This window comes from Mesoplodon mirus (assembly GCF_964341445.2).
Source record: "Mesoplodon mirus genome assembly, chromosome: 11".
NCBI lineage: Eukaryota > Metazoa > Chordata > Mammalia > Artiodactyla > Ziphiidae > Mesoplodon > Mesoplodon mirus.
Genome location: NC_138987.1, coordinates 80,339,912 through 80,352,158, shown reverse-complemented (window position 1 = coordinate 80,352,158; position 12,247 = coordinate 80,339,912). Strand labels below are relative to the sequence as shown.

The window sequence follows — 12,247 nt, the reverse complement described above, 5'->3', positions numbered from 1 at the left end:
ATGCCAAGGGTCTGTTTGAAAGAGTCTATTCTTTGATAACAAAATCTCATTGAGGAGGCAAAACATATTTTGGGAATATTTAAACAGTGGAAATCAATGTGTGATTAGATGCCCGAATGAATGAATGGGTCGAAACATGAAACACTGTTGGCAGTGAGAGATGGGAAGACTACATGGGGGCATAATGTGAAAGGCTTTATTATTTGAACAAGACGTGAGGACTGGCTACAAATATGGTTTAGGGCATGGTTAGGCATCAACCTGATTTATTTGATTGTAACTCCTATACACCCTATTTCCGGTCAAAGGGAGCCAGGAGTTTGGACCCAGGACTATCTGGCTTTGAAGTTTATGATGTAAACCCTTATCCTATATAGTTACCCCTACAACTTTATGAACTCAGCCACTCTATAAGGTTCCCCCCTTCCTTCGAGGTCCGACTCAGTGATGGCCTCTCTCTAACATCTTTTTAGATCCCCTGATCTGGGTCCTGTAGTGCTTTGAACCTTTAATATACATCTTTAGTTTAGTCCTTTAGGTACTTGTTTCCCCTCCTGGATTGTGAAGATCCAACCCTCATAGGGAATACAAATTATATTCCACAATATTTAGCACAGAGATTTGGCCTGTACACTGGGTGCGATGTTGGCAGTAGAAGTGAAAAAAGGGGAGTCCGGATTGAGTGTGGCCTCAGAAGCAGGAGTAGATGGGATGAAGCATGAGTAGGCATGATTTGCTGGAGAAAGAGCAGGCCATCCAGTTTACATGAAAGACCAAAAACAGGAGCAAGATTGGAAAAGTAGGTAAGGGATAAAATGAGGAGGGTCTTAAATGTCAAACTCAAGGATTTGGACTTTGCAGATATGGGAACCAATCAAAAACTAGCCTTAGAAGATGGCCATGATCATCTCTAAGTGTGAAGTTGGTGATGAGTAATTTAGCGGTATATTTGGATCATATAAACCTATCTTTCAGTACAAAAGAGCACTAGGTCACATTTAGGTGACACATTTCCCCCAGACATCCTGGAGAATTTCTGGATGTGGTGGGGATGACTCCACAGGGGGATGTCTTCCTGAACCATGTAGTGGTTGATAATCTGGCTAGAGCTCTCTTGCTGCAGATATGAAGAGTAGTCATTCCATAATTTCTGTTGATGCTCCCTCAGCCTTTTCCCAAATGGAAAAATGGTGGCGGGACTTCCCTGGTGGCACAGTGGTTAAGAATCCACCTGCCAATGCAGGGGACACGGGTTCGAGCCCTGGTCTGGGAAGATCCCACATGCCACGGAGCAACTAAGCCCATGTGCCACAACTACTGAGCCTGCGCTCTAGAGCCCGCGAGCCACAACTACTGAGCCTGTGTGCCACAACTACTGAAGCCTGCATGCCTAGAGCCTGTGCTCCCCACCAAGAAAAGCCACTGCAATGAGAAGCCCGCGCACCGCAACGAAGAGTAGCCTGCAATTGCCGCAACTAGAGAAAGCCCACGCACAGCGATGAAGACCCAACGCAGCGAAAAATAAATAAATAAATTTATTTTTAAAAAAAATGGTGGAGGATAAGAAGCAATGGGAACAAATTTGGAAGATTTAGGGTCCCGCTGGTTAAGTCTTTATCCTGAAGGTTTTCTGAAGGGCCTGAACTGCCCTTTCTGGAGAGGCCTTGTTTACCAAAGGAAAGATAGACATTGGTCAGCTTGTTTGAGTCTTTGATTACTCCTGGTAAAAAATAGAGTATTTTAGGCTTTTATATTCCCAGTACCCTAAGATTAGCTCTAATCTTAGAATCAGAAGGGTCTTAAGAGTCTGTGGAAGTCCAGTTATATAATTATTTTAGGTATCTTATCCTAAACCATGCAGAGGGGTACTTTACTTACCTAACATTTCTAACTAACAAACCTTTTGAGATTTCCTTTTATTATCTGTGACTTTTATGAAATTAAAATTATTATCAATACAGCACAGAGACTAATAATACCAGCACGGGACCCAGGTTGCCTGAGTTCTGATCCCAGTTTTTCCATGTAACAGAAATGTGACCTTGGGCAAGTTAATTTAACCCCTCTCCCTCAGTTTCCTCATCTATTTCATGGGGATAATCATTCACTTCCCTCTGTTTTTGCCAGAATTAAATGAATGAATTTGTTGTTCATTTACGAAAAGTAAAGCCGTTAGAATAGTGTCTGGTACACAAGTTCCCAGTACATATAACTTGTTGTGTTGTAAATGAGAAAAAGCAGTCAAAGGTGAAGTGACTCGGGTAGTTACCCAACGAGATGACTGCACCAGGATTAGTGTTTCTCATTTCAGGATTTAGTCCACTGAAATAGCTGTTTCCTAGACCAGAGGTCAGCAAACTTTTTCTTAAAGGACCAGATCAGATAACAAATATTTTATATTCTGCAGACCTTACCATCTCTGTTGCAACTACTCAACTCTGTCACTGTGTCTTGCAAAAGCAGCCGTAGACAACATGTAAACAAATGGGCATGGATGTGTTCCAACAAAACTTTATAAAAACAGGTGGCAGACCGTATTTGCCCTGCATACAGACTCCTGCTTTAGACACTTAAGTCTAACATGAATAGAAACTTCGGATTCCATTTAGTTTTAAAATATGAAGTATGGCATTATTATAGTAAACAGTAACTTTGCTTCCTAACGATTATTAGTCTAACATGTTACTCTCAGTTATGATGGTCATGCTTTACAAGATCACAGGGATTTAAAAAATAAGCAGTAGTAATAAATGTGTTTTCCATCTCAAAGGGATATACAGAAGTCACTTATTTAGTGGTTTGGAGAATTTTCTTGGTATTTGAAATCTGAGATTTGGGAAGGATGTTAAGGGTTTGTTTTATTAGATGGATTCAAATATAGGCTGGGTTTTGTTTTTTGTAACCTCTGTATAGGAGAGGTTTGTGAGTCATATAAAAAGTTGTTTGTAATTATCCATGTCATTACAGTAAGGGTTTTTCTGCTAGAAATGTTGTTTGCATGGGTTCAGATTTTTTTATGGCTTACTTTTCAGTTGAATAATGTGTTCTTGTTTTTAAATTAAACTTGTCAGTGAGCCTTTTTGTGAGTGGCTGACTGTTGGTTAGTTCATATTTATAGCTTACATCTGTTTCTAAGGAAATGACTAAAGTCTCTTGAATTTGATCAAAACTGTATCACAAAGGATATCTTTGACTTATTTAAACAAGGCTCACAATGGAAACTCAAAAAATCTAGTGGTTCATGTTTATAAATGTTTTTATGTATTCAGTCCTGGTTAGGCCAAATAATCGGAGTTCTGTGCTGAGGGAGGGATTGAATATACCCATTGCCTCTTAGGTAACCTGAGTTCCTCTGGAGCAAGTTCAGGCAATACTTCCTTATAATACGCTTAAAAAAATTGTTTTCTAATTTTACATGTTGCTTTGAAGTGGGCCTTATAGAACACAGGTATATTTTTTTCTTCTCCTTAAACTGTTTCACTGACTTTTCTCCTTCCTCATTCCTATTCAAGGCCCTGGCGTATGTAAAGCATCTAAACTTTGCACATGTAATTTCTAGCAAGGACGCTGATGGGGATGGGGCAGGGCCTGGAGAAGTGACTGACTCACAGAAATCTCTGCGTCTGGCTCCCTGCTGGAGCCCCCTGTCTCCCTACCTCTGCAATATTCACAGACCCCCCCACCCCACCCTAGTCTCATGCCCTCACTGTGGGTTCAGTCCTTGTCGCAGTGTAGGGGCCCTCCTTCTGCCCTTTGTTCCAGGGCACTGGGTGGCAAGGAAGAGAAGGCCTGGCTCATGCCTGCTCAGACACAGGCTGACCTGTGCTCTGGGACCCAGGCTGGAACTCACATTTTCCCATAAAGGCTCTGTTAGAGACGGTGGTTGGATTTTGGTGTGATTATGTTTCTAGATCAGCTACGGTATAAGCTCATAAGCTCAGGGATTTCTGCCCTAGCTTTGTTAATGTAATCACTATTTAGTTTGCACCCTTTTATAAGCAGCTCAAGGAACCAATTCTCCAAGTAAGTCTTGGATCAAAGTATAAAACAGATAAAGGTGAAATTGCTCTGCCTGCTACCACACATCCACTCAGCCCCGCCTCTGTTCTCAGAAGCACCTGTGGGGCAGGGTTCCTGGACACTCACTTCGAAAACTGCTGATTAATATTCCTGTTTACTGTTGGAGCACACACTAGTCTTAAAATCAGGCTTGCTTATGTATGCATTATTAATTGCTTAAAATTTACCTGGATTGGTGTGTATATAGGGTCATATATGAAGTCAGCTTTAGGGGAGGCTGAATGGACAGAATCTTACTTGAGCTGAGAAATTCCTTCAAGACAACCTCTATCCCCCATTCATGCCCAAATTCCATTTTAGTAACACATTTTGTTTCAATGTTAAGCAACTGCCTCTTCTGAAGCTCTTTTTTTTTTTTTTTTTAAATGAAAATGTTCTCAAGAACCATATCCATTAAGTTGTTGGAATTTTGGAGCTGATCCTATCTCTTCCCTGCTTAATTAAACATGTCAGATCACTGGCTCCTCAAAAGAGCAGAGAGAAGGAAACAGCTACACTCCTACTTCATCATTTTGTCTAGAACTGGCCCTGATCATATATACATTTGAAAAGCACATGTGAGGTAATGTCTCTAGTACTTAACTTGGAGACACTCAGCTTTCTCATTTGGATGGAGGTAGTTATGAGGTATTGGAACTTTTACTATTCCTAAGCATTCCTTCACGACCAAAATATATGGTAGTACTGTTTGTAATGGTGAGGATATTCATGCCCAAATATATACTCCTGGGAATTTTTTCTAAGTATACATTATTTGAAAGAGATACAGGGGCTTCCCTGATGGCACAGTGCTTAAGAATCTGCCTGCCAACTGCAGGGGACACGGGTTTGATCCCTGGCCCAGGAAGATCCCACATGCTGTGGAGCAACTAAGCCAGTGTGCCACAACTACTGAGCCTGTGCTCTAGAGCCCATGAGCCACAACTGCTGAGCCCACATGCCACAACTACTGAATCCCATGCACCTAGAGCCCATGCTCTGCAACAAGAGAAGCCATGACAATGAGAAGCCCGTGCACCACAATCAAGAGTAGCCCCTGCTAGCCACAACTAGAGAAAGCCTGTGCGCAGCAAGGAAGACCCAACGCAGCCAAAAATAAAAACAAATAAATAAATTTATTTTAAAAAAACAACAAAATATAAAATAAAATAAAAGAGATATGAGGGGGACTTCCGTGGCGGCGCAGTGGATAGGAATCCACCTGCCAACGCAGGGGACACAGGTTCAATCCCTGGTCTGGGAAGATCCCACATGCCGTGGAGCAGCTAAGCCCGTGTGGCACAACTACTGAGCCTGTGCTCTAGAGCCTGCGAGCCACAACTACTGAGCTCACGTGCCACAACTACTGAAGCCCATTCTCTGCAACCAGAGAAGCCACTGCAATGAGAAGCCTGCACACCACAACGAAGAGTAGCCCCCGCTCACCACAACTAGAGAAAGCCTGCATGCAGCAATGAAGACCCATCGCAGCCAAAAAAAAAGAAAAGAAAAGATACAGGAATCAGACAAGTCTAAAGAACAGTGTATATGTTTCTATATATTGTTTATGTATTCTTGGACAAGAAAATAGTAAATTTCCTCATTTTTTTTAAACCTTAACAACTAAGTATTGGTAAAGTATGTTTCATTCATTTACTCAGCAAACATTTATAAAGTTCCTAACATGTGCCAGGTACTTTGTGCCATAAAAATTAATGATAGTGGGTTTCTGCTGAAGGTCAGACTTCAAGGAATATTTGAGGTTGTCCAGTAACTGAGGAAGTAAGGAAAAAAGAACGCTGGAAGGGAGAAAGGAAGGGAGAGGAAGGAACAGCAGAAAGACAGGTGGAAGGAAGTCAGTTAAATCTATTGGTCCTTAACACATTGTATTGTTTTTAATTGCACACGTGTTATCTAGTTTGATGTTCTTTGCTTATATAATAATTTAGGTAAATTATATGATAAATTATTATGGTGTGTTATAGTTTGAAGTTAGTTTTAATTTATCTTCTTTATATTTGTTTCTTTTCAGTTTAAGAGAACTTTATGGATCAGGTTGCTAATCAGTACATGGAAGATTTGAAGAGCTGAAGAAAAAAACCAGTATTAAACTGGTTTTTTTAAATGTAAGTAAACTCCCTCCTCATCATTGTTCATTTGTGACATCTTTAAAACCTTTCAGTACACTCAGTGTGTAAATTTTTCCCCAGGAGTAAAAGTTACTTGACTATGTAGTCTACTCGTTAAGTCTGTGAGAATTTATGACCCACCACCCCCTTTAAAAATTTTTAAATTCTAAAAGCAATATGACTCACATAGGTGGTTGTAGAACTTTGACATGTTGTGACAGTTAGTGAGCAAATCTTTATTTGGCGTGGAGAACGAAAACACAGACCTGATTAACACATAAAAAGCACTGCCCTGGGCTTCCCTGGTGGCGCAGTGGTTGAGAGTCCGCCTGCCGATGCAGGGGACACGGGTTAGTGCCCCGGTCCGGGAAGATCCCACATGCCGCGGAGCGGCTGGGCCCGTGAGCCATGGCCGCTGAGCCTGCGCGTCCGGAGCCTGTGCTCCGCAACGGGAGAGGCCACAACAGTGAGAGGCCCGCGTACCGCAAAAAAAAAAAAAAAAAAAAGAAAAGAAAAAAAGCACTGCCCTTTTCTCAAATCCTTTATTGCTCTCTATCCCACAGGTCGTTTTAGTGCCCCATGTAAGTCAGTGAGAATTGTTGGTCGACCCATTAATGACCCCACAGGCTTAGAGAAGTGAGGTGTTTCCATATAAACTCATTCACTCCTTTCCTCCCTGTTTCTTTTGCTCAGTGATCATAATGATACTTAACTATTTATTGAACTTCTATTAAGTGACAAGCACTTGACTAATTCAATTCAATCAATCCTCATTCAGCGAATGCCTTTTCTGAGTGCTTGCCACGTGCTAGGCACTGCTCTGACACTACTACCTTGTGTTATCCTCCTGGCAACCTTGTAAAGTAGGAGTTAATATTTCAGTGATGGTGATCCAGATGAGGATACTGAGGTTCAGAGAGAGGTAAGAGCGTGCAGACAATCACACAGCTTGGAAGAGGGGAAGAACGTAGGGTGTGAACACCATGCTGTCTGACTTTGCTGATTTGCCATATTCTTTTTTTTTTTTTTTGCGGTACGCAGGCCTCTCACTGCTGTGGCCTCTCCCTTTGTGGAGCACAGGCTCCGGACGCGCAGGCTCAGCGGCCACGGCTCACGGGCCCAGCCGGTCCGCGGCATGTGGGATCTTCCTGGACCGGGGCACGAACCCGTGTCCCCTGCATCAGCAGGCGGACTCTCAACCACTGCACCACCAGGGAAGCCCTGATTTGCCATATTCTAAATAGTGTTTAAATGCTCATCCTTGGCACAGTTTTTGCTGGAGCCCGGAACCTTCTGGGTTGTGTTCTTAACAGGAATGTGATCCTAACCCTTCTGAACCTTTGCTGTAGTCACAACAAGGAAGGAAGTTAGAGAAACATCCTCCCAAATTTGAGAGGTAGCTTTGGTACCTGGAGAGCGAGTTAAGAGATCTAATGTCTAGACTAGCCTTTCCGCGGATTTCCTGTGTGCCTTTGAGATATTTAACATCTACGGGTAACAGTTACTCTTATGCCATCTAAGGAGAGCAGACCAGATGTTCTCCAGGGCGTCTTTCAGTCAGCTTTTTATTGAAGTATCTTATACACAGAGCAAAGTGCACAAATCATAAGTGGATGGCTTGATGGAATGATTGTCACAAAGTGGACACATCTGTGCAACCATCGCAAGATAGCAGAAAATTACCAGCACCCCAGAACTCTCCTCCCCCTATCCCTAGAGTAACCAGTTTCCTGATTTCTAATGCCACGGATATAGTTTTGCCTATTTTTAAAGTTTATATAAATAGAATCATACAGTTTATATTCCTTTGTGTCTGGCTTATTTTGCTTTTTATGTTTGTGATATGTTTTATGTTTGTGATACTAGGATACTGTGTATAGTTTACTTTTTTCATTTTCCTTACTATCATGGTATTCAATTATATGTTTATTTTATAGTTGCTGGCCATTTCGGTAGTTTCCAGTTTGGGTGTATTATAAATAGTGCTCCAATGAGTATTTTTATGCATATCTTTTGGCGATGATGGTATTTTGGTCAGGGACAACTCAGTAATTTGGATTCAGCAGCCCTGTGAAATAATGTTGAAGTAAACATCTTTACAAGCAGACAAGTTGATTTTAGGTAGACAGGTGATGTGTCTGCTTCAGCGTGATGTTCTAAGCATGCTGGTTAGGAACATAGATTACTCTTGGAGGTGTGGCTGGCTGGAAGCGCCCTCTTATATGTGTGTGATGTGGTAAGGTTTTGCCCCCCTGACTGAGGAGGGCTTCGGTTGGGTTCAGGAAGGGATTACAGACAAAAAGAGAAAATAGATCTGGAAGACAGATGTGTCTGGGCCCCCCTAGAAACGGCTAGGATATTTCACCAGCCAGGTCAAGAGCTTGGACAAGTGACAACCCAGAGGAAGAATCAGCTTCAGAGTCCTGAAGAGTTTAGGAGATGAACAGAGAAATAAAAATTGATCTGGGCAGGCAGGCTGGAGCTCTCAAAGCATTTTTTTGAACAACTTTATTAAGTCTAACTTTTGTTTTAAGGAAGCTTTGAAAAACCAGTCCCTAAAGTATGAATCTTGAGTCAAGAACGAACTTAGTAAAGTTACCAAACTAAGAATAAATGTATTTTTCAAACAAATACAGGATGTGAGCATGTGGGCTTTGCGGGAGACTGTTCTGTGTTCAGATCGCAGCTCTACTTTCTTTCCCTGTGAAGTCTCTGTGCCAGCTTCCTTATCTGTAAAATGGGGATATGGACACACCTACCTTACAGGTTTCCTGTGACAATTTACTTCTATAGTGTCAGGAGTGTGCTGCTGGGTGCATTGCACTGGCACTAAAAATAATAACCAATATTCTTATTATTTTTCTGATTGTTATTATTACTGATATTACCCATTTGACTCTGTATGTGATACTTAGAAGTTTTCAGATTATTTTTTTTAAATATGAGATTAACTTAGTGTTTTTTTTTTTTAAGTATGGTGAACACTAACAAAAATATTTTCCTACTTGTGCCACCTTAAACTGAAACTCAGAGGGAAGAGGAAGAGAAACATTTGTCTGTGTGTCCTTGGCAGGTCCCTCTCCAGGGTGTGTCAGTGAAGACACTTTTGGTCGTTGGAACTGTTTTATTCCATTAGTTCAGGAAGAGACCAGGGGAGCTGAGATTCACAGGAAAGCTGGGTTATTTTGCACAAAGGAAGTTCATAATTTTATATACTACACTGTCAATTCTTGTGAGGCACTTTGCAAACAAGTGTCCTTATGTACCAAGGAGCTTTGGTGAGAGGCTCTGTGGGTGATTCACTACAGACCACAGCTGGTATAGTGTGTCCATTCCAACTGGCTGTGGTTGGGGACATCTTTCCACTTGTTGATGAATTTTGGACTAGATATTGGGGCAAATGGTGTAGATTAAGCTTGATTTTGCCCTCAGTGTGATTATGATCTAACAAATGAATAATCTAGTGTTCTAAAAAGGAAACTTTTAGAGTGAGTTGAGTCGAAGACAACATTTGACCCAAGACTCTGAAATTCTAGTTCTGACTTCTCTACAAATTAGCTTTGGGACTTCAGGTGTATTATTAATCCTGGGTCTCAGTTTTCTCATCTGTAAAATGAGAAAGTTAGACTGAGTCTTTGAGGCAGAGGAAGATTCTGTGAGTTCTGTAAATGTAATAATATCAAGTTTGAGGTGTAGCTGTATTTTTCTGAATGCTATATTCTTTCATGGGTTTGCCCCAGGTCAGAAGTTCTGTGACAACAGATTTTGGTTTTTATGATAGTAGGGGAAGGAGTAGTTTTAAGATATGACCTAAGTTCACAAAATAGTGAATGTCACAGCAAATAAAAAACAAATGACCAGACTGTTGTGCAGGCTATATGAGTATATATCAATGTATTTTCACACTGACATTTACTTTAACCAGCTCTCATACACTTGCTTTGTTCATCAAAGGATGTTTATATTTATGTTAAACTACATAAATAAATATTCAAGACATTGAATTTAAATATATGGCATAGCTGGATTATGAAAGCTGCCTTTGGCCTTATCTCATGTCTCTATTTAAATTCTCAGTTCTCATGGTACAGTCCCACAGTTGGGAGTATCACAAAATTTGGATACGTTTTGTGGTTCCAGTTGTTGAAGAAATTATTTATTAAAAATGATATCTAAAAACTAGCATTGAGGGCTTCCCTGGTGGCGCAGTCGTTGAGAGTCCGCCTGCTGATGCAGGGGACACGGGTTCGTGCCCTGGTCTGGGAAGATCCCACATGCCGTGGAGCGGCTGGGCCCGTGAGCCATGGCCGCTGAGCCTGCGCATCCGGAGCCTGTGCTTCGCAACGCGAGAGGCCACAACAGTGAGAGGCCCGTGTACCGCAAAACAAAAACAAAAACGAAAACAAAAAACTAGCATTGAAATGATTTAATGGATTCAACTGAATTAATAAAATAAGATTAACTACTAAACAGTGTTATCACTTAATAATTACTTTTAAGTTCTTACCTCTATCCTCTTAGAACTTTGGAATGTTTGTACTTTAAGACATTTAGATGTTCTGGCAACTGACAAGTAGAAGAAATATCATTTGCCTAGGGTGCAGGCAACACCCTGGTCTCTCCCATGTGGTAATGGTTCTTGAGATCACGGGTGACGGTGGTGAAAGCTGTCTGGTTATACCACCTTGAGGTGGAATGGACCAGCCACAGGAATGAAGTGGGACCTCAGCACGGCCTCCTCTTCATTAGGCCGAGGAAGGCCATGGGAATGTGCAGGACGGTACTCGGGCCTGCCCACACGATCACTCCACCTGGTCGTGTAGTGGTTTCTAAGCAGGCGATTTGTAGCCACTGAGATGGCATCATCCCCAAAGAACAGCATCCAGCCCAGCTCTGTCCCTTTGTGCCCTTTGTCCATACCCTTCCTGCAGTCTCTATCACTTTAATTATTACATGGGGTTTGAAGTTTTCTATCTCCTGACTGTGTGTCTTGAACCAAACATTCTTTATTCTAGGCAATTTGAACTGAACATTCTGAAAATACTGCTTGGGGATGGCTATCTTGTTTGGAATCATGTGTCACATATGTGGTTTTGTCTTGTGCTTCATTGATTCATCATAACCTGAGATAATACATAAATGAATTTCTTTTCTTCATGAAATTTACGAAACCTTTTCCTTTTTATTCTTCTTCCCTTTAGTTCTCTCTCTCTCTCTCACCAAATGTCTAAGATCACCTTTACAATCAAATGGAGATTTAGTTGGGCTGTTAGAACTCTCCCTTCAAGCAGACGCTTCCATGTGTGTGAGCTTGTGGATGGAGTTTGAGGGCTGCTTGAAGCTCTTTGTTTAACTTGCCAGAGTCGTAGCCATCTTTTTATTCTCGGTTGTTTTCTTTTCTCCTCACCTCTTGGAAAACTGGTAGTCAGTGCCTTTGACTTTTTTTCTCCTTAATACAGATATGCAAGAGTGTAACTGTTGACAGAGAGCAGGAAATGTTTACACGTCTAAATAATCAAAATACGTAGGGAGCATGTGTGTGTGTGGGCGTACATGCACGCTGGCTTGTAGCTGCACAGGTGGTGTGTGTTTCTCTCAAGTCTCCATGCATTTCCGCAGTTAATGAGGAGGGCTTAGCATCTCCAATGGCACTTACGTACGTAGTCTCAGCAGTGTTTTAAGGAGGAAGAGGGTTGCGGGAATTCTGACTCCTGCTTAGTGGATCTGTGGTTTAATATTGTGGTATTCTGGGGAAATCTGGGTTCTGGCACCAGAATTTCAGTTAGCCAGGGTCTCCATCGCTTTGGGAGTAAAGAAGTGGGAGAAGGGTTTTCAGTCATTCTTAAATCCATTGTTTAGCAGTAGCAAGGCTTTGTGCGTTATAATCACAGAAATGAGGTTGGAAGGGTGTGGTCAGTGTTCCTTGGGTCCATAATGCTAGCCTCTCCTTGTCAGATCATGGCCCAGAGCTGCTCCAACCAAGAGGAGACTTAAATTAGGGGTGTGGCAATTCACAGGCATTGTACCAGGATTCATTTAAGCTTCAGGCAAAAAATAAT

The 12,247-nt window shown here is 41.7% G+C and overlaps 1 protein-coding gene across 4 annotated transcripts in view; it reads left to right on the top strand.

Moving 5' to 3' along the window:
• PPFIBP1 (PPFIA binding protein 1) overlaps positions 1-12,247 on the top strand; it is a 182,574-nt gene that overhangs the window by 52,024 nt on the left and 118,303 nt on the right. For all 4 annotated transcript variants that reach the window (XM_082634923.1, XM_082634922.1, XM_082634921.1 and 1 more), the window contains exon 2: positions 6,092-6,185. The gene's annotated coding sequence lies outside the window, so the exon portion shown is untranslated. The remainder of the gene's footprint in view (positions 1-6,091; positions 6,186-12,247) is intronic.